Below are 10,891 nucleotides of genomic sequence, written 5' to 3' on the forward strand. Positions count from 1 at the left end.
AAAACTCGACTGTATACTACTCGTTTCATATCCTTTGATTTTGTATTTGTTTGTTCCCCATGATTCCTCTGTTATTCTATTAAATCTTGAAAATGTACTGTTAGGATTTGAATTAAAAGTGGTAAGGAAATTTTCGAAACATGATATAACTTTTATTGTAACGACCCATTACAGGCCCAGTGGACCGCCCATACGGCCCACTGCCCCGATCAACCCAAGGTTATCTCGATCTTGGGCTCCCTCAAAAGGGCCTTTTCCCTCACGAGCTTTCCATAGGTGTCGTACGGGTTCCTCATAGGATCTCCCCCTCTCTACCAAGGGGTTTCTTTCGCCTCCCCATGACTCGATCCCATGACCTATAGGATAAGTACATTGATATCAAGAGTCCTGATACCAATTGAGCTAGTATGCAATAGATTATAATAACTGATATATGGTTTTGCTTCTTAGAGGAATAACAATTATGGACTGATCAGTATATCATGAATAAAGAGATGAATAACATTTTTTTTGTATAAGTTTATGCTCATTTATGATACTTCTTGAAGCATTGTTTCGAATTCTGTTTTCATATCTTGACTCATGTCACGACACATTCAATGATGTGTTGTCACTATTGAACTCATATTATATTTATATTTTCATATTCATGTGTATGATTGGCCCTCACTTGGTTTAGTGTTTTTCCAAACACTCACCCCCTTGCTTCCTCTCTCATATAAGAATGGAAAGGAACTCGAAGAGAAAGATCATACTTAATATTTGGCTGATGAAAAAGGATACATTTAGAAGTGTTGGTATTATTTGATTTTTGTTGTGTCATGAAATAATATATTAATTTTTGTTTAAATTCTGTAATATAAAGCTTGTTGTTTTTAAATTTTATTTGAAAACAATGCCGATGTCACGCTCATGGTTCGGTGTCTTGGAATTTCGTAATTTTTAACCACAGCCCATGGTTCAGGGCATTATGGATAAAGGAGTTGAAAAGTATGGGCTTATTCAAAGGTTTAGTACAATTTGGGCAAAAAACTCTTAACAATGGGTTCTTAAAACCCCAATGATGTTAAATAAATTGTGGGCTTATCCAAGGTTTGGTGCAATTTCGGGAAAACAAAATTGCTCTTAAAGCCCATATGTGGCTGAAATGTAAACCGTATTCGATGCAGACAATCAAAACGTACTCAACTTTGCACACCAAGGTGAAAGATGGCAGAAGTCCAAAGCAGACTTGGAAGGCCTGGCCCTCCGCCGGGTAGGGGCCCTCCGACGCCTACTTCCCTCAAGCCTTCTGCCCCACGGTTCGAACCTGTGGATCGCGAGAAGGTCTCTTTCTGTCCTCCTATTTATTTTTTATGATATATTTATCTAGGGTTTTAGAGGTACTGTGGGAAAGTCTGGTGGTTAGAGAACGAGGTTGCGTTCTAGTTTGTGTATCCTTCCAATTTTGTGCTGTTTTTGGAAGCTCTGTTTAAGTTAGGATTGAGAGAAGGAAGGGTTCAGAAAAATATCAATGGTTTTTCACAAGGTTGTAAATGGCGGGAGGCGGTGGCGGGGCGGTCGGTGACCGCCTACCGCCTCGGCCGCCTAGGCGGTTGGATTTTTTAAAGTAATTTTTTATAGATAATCATGCAATATTATCATTTTTATGTAAAATGTGCCATTAAATAATGTTTAAGCACAAAATATAATATCATCTAGATAATGTGCAATTAATAAAGATTCATCATTATATTAATGTTATTATGCTAACGAAGTAATATTTTTTTTTTACCAAAAAACTAAGTTTAAATTTTCAAAGTTTCAATCAATTATCCATCATTAGAACAAGTAGTAGATTAAACATAACTAATCTTCTAAATCATCTACATATACACCATCTACTACCTCCATTATCCTTCCATCATCGGACTCAATCAACATTTTCTTCATTCTCCTCCTCCGATGTTTCTAAATATTCATTAAGTTCTCTAATGGGGATGTTCCTTGAACTCCTCTTTGGATGTAGCACTTCATCCGCTCCCGAGGCCTCCACTACCATTCTCAAAGTAAGACCTTTAAATAGTCCTAATATTTAAAATTAGTTGACTTTGACTTGGTTTTTAAAATTGTTGACTTAGTTTTAAAAATTGTTGACTAGGTTTTTAAAATTGTTGACTACTGCCTCGCCCGCCTGCTCGCCGCCTCGCCCGCCTCGACCGCCTGTTCGCCGCCTCGACCCGCCTACTCGCCGCCTCGACCCTCCTCGACCCGCCTCGCACCCCTCAACCCGCCTCAACCCGCCTCGACACCCGCCTCATGCATAGGCGGTGCGGTCGAGGGCCGCCTACCGCCTAGGCACCGCCTAGGCGGCCGCCTCGACCGCCATTTAGAACACTGGTTTTTCACATAATGCTAAACGTACTTATAATGTTGTTCTATATGAATCAATTAACTGAAAATTGAATATTTGATCATTAAGAGTTTAGCAAGAAAATGAATAGGGGTGAGATGGTTATTCTTGCATTATGGCTTTATTTTTCATTAGTAATCTTGGCCTTTTTGTCCAGGAAAAATCCGAATGTTTAGATTTGTTGGCGTGTTTGATAACTATTTTAATTGTTATTACTTGAAATTGTGTGATACTTTTTCTTGAGAAGTAATCAGTGTTATTTAGCCAGAGGGGACATAAAATTTACTTTTGCGTGGCATTATCGCTTTAATTTAATTGAATTTTTGGTTGTCTTGTGTATGTACAGACTTGTCCGTTGTTGCTTCGTGTTTTCACCAAGGTATACTCACCATTCGTAAACAAGAGTAACTCAATTTATATGAAACAGAATTTCCTATACCCTATGGTTTTATTTCTTTTGAACAATTTTCAGGTTGGAGACCATCATACTGATGGAGATTTTGCTGTGAGAGGCAAGGAACCAAAGGATGAGGTTTAGATTTATACATGGATGGATGCAACTTTGCGTGAATTAACTGATCTGGTTAGGGATCTGAGATTTTTCGCCGAAGTTACTTTTGGTTTCCCTTTCAGCGTCTCAAAGTTTTATGTGTGTTCTTGCACATCGAAATACTTTTTTAAAAAAAAAGTTTTTGATGCATGTTAGTGTTTCTGCATTTGTTTTCTTTGTTTGCCATGTGTGGTGTAGAATAAAAATTGTTGATCTCCTCTAGTTTCAGTTTATTTTAATATGAAAGCTTGCTTATATAGATAAGTTGCCGAAAAAGTTTTTATCGCTTTTAAATGTATAAGTTCTTTTGGTAGCATCTTTGGATTCTAATTTATTTTATTTATTAGCATGATAAATATCGACTAGCCCTTCCGTCACTAACTATTTTTCTAAACAAGCTTTAGTCTACATTTTCAAAGTTGTTCGATACGTTATCCTTATGTTGGTTGTATTCTTGTTTGATAAATTTGGAAGTCGTGGTGGTTGCTGGGATGTGAATTCTTGATTGTAGTTGCATAATTCTTCTCATTCAGAGAGGTTTTCAGTGGCCGTGTCAAACTGACTGGCAGTGTTGGAGTGCAGTTTTTTGCTTTGTTTTGTGCTATACATCAGTTGGATTTGCAGGCAAAAGCTAGTAGTGTTTACTTTCAAAAATAAAAAATAAAAAAACTCAAGTAGCACCTTTGGTTTTCTTTTTTTTGATTTTTGTATCCCATTTTTTGGGAAAAAAAAACTCTTTCAATGTATTTTAGTTTGTAGTTAACGATCTTGTTTGCTTTTCAGGTGAAAGAAGTAGCTCCGGAAGCAAGAAGAAGAGATGCTATTCTGTCTTTTGCTTTTGTCTATCCTGATAAATGTGGCCGTTTTGTGGTTAGAGAGGTTAATTTTTCCATGTGCCTAGTTCGCAGACTTTATCATTTTCCCACTATTTTGTTTTCAATTTTGCATATTGACATCTTCAATCTCAATTCTATCGTCCTGTTAGTTATCATGGAATCTTCATCTCCCCATACTGATTGTTCATCATGGTTGTAAGATGGCTAAACTTGAATATGTAAACCCATTGAAATATCAATTCACCACGTGTTTTTATTTGATAAATTTTACAATGTTTTTAATTAGAAGCATAAAAGTTTGTCAATCTGTGTTTCTTTTCAATTTTTGAAGGTAGGAAGAACCTTTTCTTATCCTAATGGAAGACGGCCCGACAGTGGAAGCAAAGCCTTCGGTGATCTCAGTTTCCAGGTAAATAGTCGTTTCCTTGTGCAGCGACATAACAATGGGGTTTTCACAAATTGATTTTGACTTGTTGCATACCAATGCAGATAGGTGATTACGTGGATGTCGCGATTTTGACCCAGTAATATGTGCCAGGTTTCTTTGCTCAAACATTTAAATGTATTCTGTGGCTCGCATTTGATGAGACTTTCTCATTGAAAAAAGATAGATCTGTAGGTGTGATGTAACTGTAATCCTTTGCCTACTGGGTTTACCTCCTTTTAACCAATGTTTGGTACTTTGATAGGGAAAAAAAAGTACTGCTCATTTATGCTATTGAGAGTTGGGAACATATTTTTTGGGGTTGCCTTGCCGTCTAGACTTTCGGCTGACTCCTAAATTAGACAATTAATGTCATATAAGTATGTGTTTGGGGCCGTAGCTTTTAGCCAACATGAATGTTCTACTCCATTGGACTTCTAGCATGTAAGTTGCTGTGCTTTGAGTTTGAGTTATTAATTGGAGGGCCTAGTTTTTAGTAGGTCGGGTCGTTCAAAAATTAAACCGAACCCGAACGGAGCCGAACTGAAAATCAAATTAAATCGTATGGTTTAGATGATTTTTCAGGTAATCACAGTTTAGATTGTTTTTAAAATCAATAAATTCGTAAAATTTAATTTGATTTAAGTTTTGGTAAAAGATAAATCAAATCGATCGGATCCAAATCAATTAAATTAATGTAAAAACCGCAGGATAAATTTTGTTAATTTAATATGATTTTTCTCGTATATATGTATTTTATTGTTAGTTTGTATATATTATTGATGATCTATATTGAAAATTTATTTATTGCAAATCTTAATATAAATAAATATAAATATAAACTTAAAAGTTTATATTATTTTAAAAATTATAAAATTTTATAACTTACACAAGTACTTAAATATATGATTTAGCGGTGTTCGATTTTGTTTTATTTTGTTCAACCTCGAATCGATGTATGAAATATGTAATTCGAACTGTTTAAGTTTACTTCCTATAATGAATCGGGTAATACGGTTCAGTTTGATGAATAGAATAAGATGCGATTAAAAAAAAATCTTAAATTCAATAAAAATGCAATATTTTTCATCAAAATGCACCATTTCTGCTACTAGACTTTAGTAGCAGAAAACTTTGAAATAGGCAAGACTAAAGAATATATATTTTTGTTGTCCGAACTTCAAATCACCGTAAAGCTACTGGGTTTAAGGGAAAATCAAACACAATCTAAAATGGGTAATTAAATATAACATAATATCAAATAACATCGACAAAACAAACATTAATGTAAGAACTTCGAGAATTCGTGCAACAAATGGATGGTTGTGCGCAGGGTTAATGGTAAAATCTATTAAAACTGAAAAATTAGGGACTAAACTATAGTTTAACCAAAACTGTGGTCGGTACGATTATTTCAATTTTTATTCACAAAAACTGAATCGAAATACAGACATTTTCAAAATATACCAAAATTGAACTGAAAAAACGATCCATAAAAACTAAATTTTTATTTCACTCATATATTCGATTATATCCAAATAATGAACAATTCTAATATGATTTTTACTTTTAATCATTCTAGTTCACGATCAAATAATTTTTTTATTCAACTTTTATCAAGTGTCAATAAATGTTTTTCCCTCCTATATCTCATTATTAATTCACTAAAATTAGTCACCAAATCAAACCAAAACAAACCAAACCTAATTATGGCCAAGTTAGGAGTTTATGCAACTCCCTCAGCCCAATTGATTGACACGTGTACCATTATCTCTATTGTTAATTATTTATTCTTTTTCCTTGTTCTTTTAATTTAGCTTGAAATATTATTTATGAGTAGGTTTTTGTGAAACCGTCTCACGAATCTATATCTGTGAGACGAGTCAACACTCCCGATATTCACAATAAAAAGTAATACTCTTAGCATAAAAAGTAATATTTTTTCATGAATGACCCAAATAAGAGACCATCTCTCAAAATACGATCCATGAGACCGTCTCACACAAGTTTTTGTCATTATTCATTAGGTCATCTCAATCACAAAATCTATTTTTGTGTAATTTTTTTTTACTAAAATGGTGCGATTTTTCTGCACCAAATGCAACATCAATCTCTACCCAATTTACTTCAAATTTTTCACTAAAAGAATATTCTCAAAATATTTCTTTTATTTAATATATTAATTATTATATTTTATATTTAATATATTTTTAATTATGACTAATGTATTATTATTAATAAATTTAAATAATAATATTTAATTTTATAATTAAATTATATAATATAAAATAAATTATATATAATATGAATTAATATACGAAAATTATTTAAATTGAAAAATATGAATACAAATTTAAACATAATACATATACAACTTCAAATATTTGATTATTGATTATCTAGTTTGTTTATCTTCTAAATGTATTTTCCTTTCGATTATTGTCTTCATATTTGCATTTATATTTTAATTATGTCTTTCAAGTTTATTTCAATTATCTTTTTCAATTTATTTATAAATTATATTGTTATATTAATTTTTTGCATTTCTATTAAATTATATTAATTAAAAATCATTAAATCAAATTAATTCTTAATTATTAATAATTAACATAAATAAATAAATATTTTAAAAATCAACAATTAATATTTTTTAATTTTTATGATTAAATATCTAATTATTAAAATAATAAAATAAATATTATACTATCATTTAAATAATATTTATAATTTTAAATACAAATATTTATAATAAATATAAATAAAAAAATTTTAAATTTTTTTTTTATTTAAAAAAAGACCTCTGCACCAAATTTGACACAGAAGAATGGGGCTAAGATTCGCTGCATCAAAATGGTGTAGACAGCCTTGGAGATTTTCTTATTCTCTTTTTGGTTGATTTGGCCCAAGATTGTAAACGAGCTGACTCAATTCTCAAGCTTTTTGAGTCGGTTCAAAATTTTTTTTATTCGTATTCGAGTTTATTGAATTTGAGCTGAACTCAAATATGTTCGAACTTTTTCGAGCTGAAGTCGAACTCAAATTATTCTGTTCAATAAATTGCGAGCTGCTCGCGAACTTTAATATTTTATTAGTATAATATAATCATATATTAAATAAATATATTTCGAGACATTCAAATATTTATTTTCACGAAATAATTCAAATAGTTCGCAAACATCTTCGAATATTTCAAATCGAATTCGAGCTTTAATTCAAACCAAATTCGAGTCAAAAGTTTTAAAATTTTCAAATTTCGAATCGAACTCGAATTTGAATAAAACTAATTCGAACCGAATTTGAGCTTTCAAATTTTAGACATATTCAACTCGATTTGATTCATTTACATATATTTACATACATATATATATATATATATATATATATATATATATATATATATATATATATATATATATATATATATATATATATATATATATATACAGAGACGGATTTACGATAGGGCTATACTAGGCTGCAGCCCAGCCCAATTTTTTTTATTTAGCGACGGTTTTAGCGACGGTTTTTTTATAACCGTCGCTACTGTTGCGACGGTGTTAGTACACCGTCGCCGATTGGATCGGCGACAGTTTTATCAAAAGCCGTCGCAAATATTAGCGACGGTTATTGCTAAAATCGTCGCTAAATTATTAAAAAATAAAAAAAAAGGTGGATCGGTGGTTTTAATTAGCGACGGTTTATTCAATAGAACATCATTACCACTTTGATGTTTTTAATGCAGCAATAGATTTTATTTTGATGGAGTTAAATACTCGGTTCAATGAGTCATCGGTGAAACTTCTTTCTCTTAGTATAGCTTTAGATCCTAAAAATTCATTTGACTCATTTAACAGTGATGATATTTGCAAGCTTGCGAAGAAGTTTTATCCTGGAGATTTCACAGATCAAGAAATTGTTGTTTTGAAGTATGCATTGATACATTTATAAACTCGATGTGATGCAGAATTTAAAGGTTTCTACACTTGTTGAGTTGTGTCAGCAATTGACCGAGAGTGGACGGTCAAGTGTTTATGTTATGTTGACTAGATTGATTCATCTTGTTTTGACATTATCTGTGTCTACTGCCACTATTGAACGGGCTTTTTCAGCAATGAAGCATGTGAAGACGGCACTTCGCAATAAAATGGAGGATGACTTTCTTGCCGATTGTTTGACACTCTATATTGAACGAGATTTAGCTAAACATATTGATGTAAATTCTATTATTGATGAATTTTATGTTTTAAAATCACGTAATGCACAACTTCGATGAACGATATAATGTACTTTTTTTTTAATAATATATAATTTATCATATTGAGTTCAAGCCCACCCCAACTCTTATTCCTGGATCCGTCCCTGTATATATATATATATATATATATATATATATATATATATACGAAAAGCTTTCTCTTTATTTTTGAAAATCTTTCTTCCAAAATGAAGGTGAAAATAAACCGTGTTCTCTAGCGCGATACAGCGTGAGTAAAAAACTTTGTTTCAGACAAAATCATGAAAAAAGATCAGCAATTTGGTTGATTATATCACACACAAAAAAAGTGTAAAACAGTCCAATTTTTTAATAAAATTTTATTAAAATTTAAAATTTAAATTTTATTTTAAATAATAGAATTTAATAATACAAAAATTTCAAACAAAAAAGTAAAGTGAAATTAATTTTTTAATTAAGCACTAGTACATAAATATTAATGGTCAAAGGGGAAAAAAAACATCTAGCATTAATGATTAGGAAAAAAGAATAAAAAAATAATAAGTACGAAGTAGAAATAATAATACATGTTTCTAGCAACCATAAATGTTGTACTGCATTTCATATTTAACATATGGTTGAATCATTTATGAATGCATCTTAAATATATGTCTCTCTAATGATTGTCGAATCTTGGACGAATTTGACCTTTTTTGATAGAATCATCTTCTTTGTCAAGGAACTGGGAATACTTTGTACTCTTTGCATAATACTACATTGTATGTTTGATCAATTAAGTTTTGATGAATTAACAAAACTATTGATTTAAAGAGAATTTTTTTATAGATCTTAATCGAACTGATTCATGAGAGAAACTGAAGAATCATGAGTAATTTATTTCCCGATCATAATCATAACTGATATTCTAAGCCTAACGATCTCAAGGCGCAACTGTGGAAAAATAACTGGTCAAGGCCCACTGATTCAAGAATCACTGACCAATTCATCTTACTAAACCATGCATACTTTTTTGCAGATATTCTCTGAATATTCCGGAGCATTATTTTGAAGATCATATCACAAACAACTGACATTTCAGATAAAATCTTCATAACAACTTTTTAGTCTATTAAAATTTCAGAATCCATTCGCACTATCGAATAGTAATATTTGTCAGAAAGGACGATGACTTGACACAACGACCTATCTGTTTTGAAATGACGATCAAATTCAAAGGACGACCATTAGAATTGAATCCTAAAAATAGATAGGTTGGATGGACCTTCAATCTCTCCTACAATTCTTAATTACGCGCACATTATTATGAGTATCAAGTTTTTGAAAAGCTAATTGATCGAACTATTTTTTTAGCAAATGCTTAATTTATTCTATATAATCATTGAGGATCAATTTGTGCTATCGTATTTCCTTGAGAAATATTTGTAATTGATAGTAAGAGTCTTATATTCATTTTGTTTAAATTGTGAGATTTTTAAGAGTTTCAGTACGTTAGAGATAAGTCCTGCTGAAGTGGGTTGTTAAAAATTGTTTGTAATTACCAAAATCTTAGTGGAATCCTTCCGAGTGATTTATAGAGAATGTTGATAACCTAACTATTTTACTTTCTACAGTTTCAGTTTATTATCCTGACTATCATTTAACTTAACCATTTTTGGTGTTCAAATCGTTTTAGCAAGCCTTTTTCCACGCAATACACAACTACTGTTTATATATAAACAATTCACGAGAATCACAATTTAGTGTTGGTAACCCAACAAAATTAATTTGCAAATTTATTGAGATTGTTTATTCACCCATCTCTAAAGCAATCACCTAATTCTAACAATTGGTATCAGAACGAGTTATTTCTTATCTCTTAACAATATACATAAAATAGCCTTCTTCATTAAATTCCGATGTTTTTCAAAAAATATTTTGACGATTGAAAGATAAGGATGCATGCTCATTAAATTGTACAAGATGATGACATGTGGTATGTAATAACAGGCGAACTGATGAAAATCTTGAAAGCCAGCATAGTGATTTCCATTACAGATGGTGCACTACAGATGACCGAGAAGCCACGAATGGAATATACAGGTGAACACAAGAAAAAAAACAAATTTGGATAATTTTTTTAAGGACATCTATATAAGAAGCTTGATAAAAAAACATTTAGTAAAATAAAGATGTGCTTTACTGCCAAAGATATCTGGGATAACTAATCCAACTATGAGAGGCAATGACCAAGCTAAAGTAAACAAATTATTTGTTGCAATACTGAAGTTTGACATCATTAAAATAAAGGTCGTTGACTCTATATCAGACTTTGATGAGAGATTTAGCAACATCAGAATCAAAATAGCTGCTCTGGGAAAATAGTATGGCAATCGAGAGATAGCCTTGAAAGTAATGGGTGCACTTTCAAGCAGGGACGGATCCAGGAATAAGAGTTGGGGTGGGCTTGAACTCAATA

The 10,891-nt window shown here is 31.6% G+C and overlaps 1 pseudogene; it reads left to right on the forward strand.

Moving 5' to 3' along the window:
* Nucleotides 1-1,133: 1,133 nt before the first annotated feature.
* Nucleotides 1,134-4,679, forward strand: LOC140827317 (histone deacetylase complex subunit SAP18-like; annotated as a pseudogene).
* Nucleotides 4,680-10,891: the final 6,212 nt, after the last annotated feature.

This window comes from Primulina eburnea, chromosome 3, assembly GCF_022965805.1.
Source record: "Primulina eburnea isolate SZY01 chromosome 3, ASM2296580v1, whole genome shotgun sequence".
NCBI classification, from domain to species: domain Eukaryota; kingdom Viridiplantae; phylum Streptophyta; class Magnoliopsida; order Lamiales; family Gesneriaceae; genus Primulina; species Primulina eburnea.